Source organism: Bison bison, unplaced genomic scaffold, assembly GCF_000754665.1.
Source record: "Bison bison bison isolate TAMUID 2011002044 unplaced genomic scaffold, Bison_UMD1.0 scf7180017845921, whole genome shotgun sequence".
Classification (NCBI taxonomy): Eukaryota; Metazoa; Chordata; class Mammalia; order Artiodactyla; family Bovidae; genus Bison; species Bison bison.
The window spans coordinates 20897-24669 of NW_011476494.1; the positions used below are offsets into that span (position 1 = coordinate 20897).

Genomic DNA, 3773 nt, shown 5'->3' on the forward strand with positions numbered 1-3773 from the left:
AAAACATTTCAAATATACTCTTAAATAAGGAAGTGCTAATTCTATTTGTCTTATTTTAGGTCTGCTAATTCCATCACTTCTTCAGGGTTTTGTGTGAAAGTCGCTCAGTCATATCTGACTCTTTGTTACAGTCCATGGAATTCTCCAGGTCAAAATACTGGAGTGAGTAGCCTTTCCCTTCTCCAGGGGATCTTCTCAACCCAGGGATCGAACCCAGGTCTCCGGCATTGCAGGCGGATTCTTTACCAGCTGAGCCACAAGGGAAGCCCAAGAATGCTGGAGTGGGTAGCCTATCCCTTCTCCAGTGGATCTTCCTGACCCAGGAATTGAACTGGGGTCTCCTGCATTGCAGGCAGATTCTTTACCAACTGAGCTATCAGGGAAGCCTCAGGGTGTTATTAGCAGGCAATTATATGGCTTCACCCAGAGGAGGAAATGGCAACCCACTCCAGTGTTCTTGCCTGGAGAATCCCAGGGACGAGGGAGCCTGGTGGGCTGCCGTCTATGGGGTCACACAGAGTCGGACACGACTGAAGTGACTTAGCAGCAGCAGCAGCATATGACTTCACCATACTCACCATGAACTTCACTTTTTAAATTTGTTTGAAAAATTATTGATTTATTTTTGGCCGCTCTGAATCTTCATTGCTGCACACGGGCTTTCTTTAGTGGCAGCCAGCAGGGGCTACCCTGTAGTTGCGGTATGTGGGCTTCTCCCTTTGGTGGCTTCTTGTTGCAGAGCACAGGCTCTAGGCCCAAGGGCTTCAGTATTGTAGCACATAGGCTCAGTGGCTGTGGCTCTTGGGCTCTAGAGTATCACCTCAGTAGTTGTGGCATGTGGAACCTTCCCAGATCAGGGATAGAACCAGAATCTAACTTAGACAACTAGTTAATGTCCAACATTTTCTAACCTTCAAACTCCATCTGTTCTTACTCAAACTAAATCTACTGATGTCCATCTTTTAAGTACTTCCTGTATCATCAATTAATACTTTTAATAGTCCTCTTAAATCTCCATCTATGGAATTCCCCAGACTACTTTCTCCAGCCAAACTGCAGTCTATATATTCCAGCCCCATACGTTAAGTACATATTTATAACATCTACTTCAATAGAATGGAGGTACCTGACATCTTGAAAAAGATACTTACTTACTTATCAGTTCCTGCCATCTGTGGTTGGCTGGTGCCATCCTGGTTTTATGATCAAGATAAAATTGAGGCAATAAAGTCAGAGAGCAGTTTCGGGATTCTCTCTAGATTTTATAGGTCAGTACACATTATTTCTGCTTTGTTGTTTCTTTTTCTCTAGTGGTTTGTTCTTCCCTTTTGTTTTTCTCAATACCATCTCCATTCGGGGGAGGAGAGGATGAAGGGAAGGATAAAATTTAAATGAGGTCATCTGGCCAGTTCCTCATTGGCTGAAGCAGATTCCCAGGAGGGCAGTTTCACCAGCTACATTCTCTCCATGGTCCCCATTACCCTGGACAGATGCAAGTTTGCTCCAGCACTACAGACTGTGACCCCATTTCCTGCCAGATGTTTTACACTTGTGGCTCATGGTCATGAGAGGTGACAGGGCCAATGGGTAGAGATGACTCAGGAAAATCCTGCCTCACATCGAGAAAAACAAGTGGGTGTGTAAGTCTTTCTTATCCCTCAAACCACTGAACTGTTTTCACTTGTTAAACTCTTGGACTAAAGGTCGGTCAGGAAACAAGGTTGTACCTACTGGCTGAAACAGGTTTTGAAGATTATCTGTTCATCTTTCTCCCCTTCAACCTCTACAGTGCCATTTAAACCGAGTGGATTCAGAGCCTCTCCAAGATGTGCCACTTTGGTATGTGGATTGTTTTCAGCTGAAGACAATCAAGGCCCAAAAGATTCCTACCTAAAGGAATTCACATAAGGAGCCTGGGACAAAGAACTATCACCAGAGATAACTTTTTACCTGAATGACCTGTGCGCATGGCATGGCAAACATCTCATGACCCCACATCTGCTCTTCTTATCATCCTGTGAATCACCCTCTTCGCCTTTGAAGCCCCAGGTCCCTGTTTCATTCTTTAGCTCAGGATGGCATCTGCCCAACTTATCTTCCAGGACTCCTGTACGTATGTAATTAAGCTTGTTTTTCTACTGTTAATCTGTCTTACGTAGATTTGACTCATAGCCCAGCCAAAAAGAGAACCTAGAACGGTAGACGAAAAACTTTTCCTTGCCCGTAAAACCAGAACCAAATATGAGCTTTTGTAGAGCCCACAAGCTAAGAAAGGTTTTTACATTTTTTAATGGTTGGGAAGAATCCCAAGAGGAGTAGTTCATGACACATGAAAAATGTATAAAATTCTGATTTCACTGGCCATGGATCAAGTTTCATTGGAACAACCACCCCAATCGTTTATGTACCACCTGTGACTACTTCTGTGCTACAAAGGCAGGAATGAGTCACCGCAACAGAAACTGTCCGGCCCGCAATGACGAAAATACTTGCTACCTGGTCCTTTGGAGAAAATCTGCTGCCCCTGTCCTTTCACAGTCTACACATTTCTGGTATCCAAACCAGCTCTGAATCCATGTGTTTTCTTTATTAATTTCCATTTGTGCATATTATTTTATTTCTCTTGAAATGCTAAGTCAGGGGTGCTACCTCCATTAAAAAAATGGCTATTACTCTCCATTTGTACAAAGTATATACTATGTGAAAACCAAGATTTTCGAAAGATCATAAAAAACAAATGATGCTTCATCCCTTCCAGATGGTTAATACAGTTTAATGTGTATGCCAATGGACTTGTGATACTACTACTAAATCATTTTCACACTTTCTCAAATGCCAAAAGAAATGAATTTTGCTTCTGAACCATAATTGAGATGCTAATTGGTAATAGAGGAACTAAGCCCATTTCTATGGTATAAAATCAAAACACACAAACTCTGGGTTACCATTATTTTTCAGAAGATTAAATTCAGGCAATGATAACTCCCATTTTGGAGAATATAAAGAATAGTTTAAATGGCTCTGGGTGTGGCCTTCAAGCCCTGAGCAGAGTGTACCAGGAAGTCAGCTGTCTGGGGCTTAGAGTATGTTATCCAAGGAGGTAGTCATGTCAGGACAGCAAGTTCATTGTCAAGGAGGCTGCACTGCAGGTTGGGGTGGAGAGCCCGCAACCAAAGAGGGTCTCAGAAATGGGATTCCTGGCTTGCATCTTGGAGTGGTCAAGTGGTCTGCTCTATTCCCACCACCCTCATCCATACACAGAGTGGGAGAAAGGAGGCTAGTTCTCTTTCTGTAGCTTTTCCCAGAATCACAGCCTGAGGTGCATATTTGAGTCCAAGGAGTTTATCTGGGAGGCAGTGCCAGGAAACATCAGTCTAGGCAGTGGGAAAGTTAGACAGGAAAGGGAAGGCAGACGAGGAAGGATGTGTTTACCAAGGGCACATTCAGATGGATAGCTTGAATATAATCTCTTCAGGAAATTCAAGGAAAAGGCCTCACTTTGAGACTTCTCAGAAACACCTGGAACAGCACCTTCTTCTACCTCCCAGGATCTTCCCGACCCAGGGATTGAACCCACATCCCTCATGTCTCCGGCATTGGCAGGTGGGTTCTTTACCGCTAGTGCCACCCGGGAAGCCCCTTTATCAGTATGGGGGTTGCCAACAACTTAGCAAGGTGTCAGCCCACATAATCATGGCTGGACCTGACATGTGCACACAGGCTACAGCAAAATGGCTCCTGTCGTGACTGGTACTGTTATTTTTCTCCCTCAC

General features: G+C 44.0%; 1 long non-coding RNA gene across 1 annotated transcript in view; it reads right to left on the reverse strand.

The window, feature by feature from the left end:
* LOC104987055 overlaps positions 1–3773 on the reverse strand; it is a 19614-nt gene that overhangs the window by 15270 nt on the left and 571 nt on the right. The window lies entirely within an intron of this gene.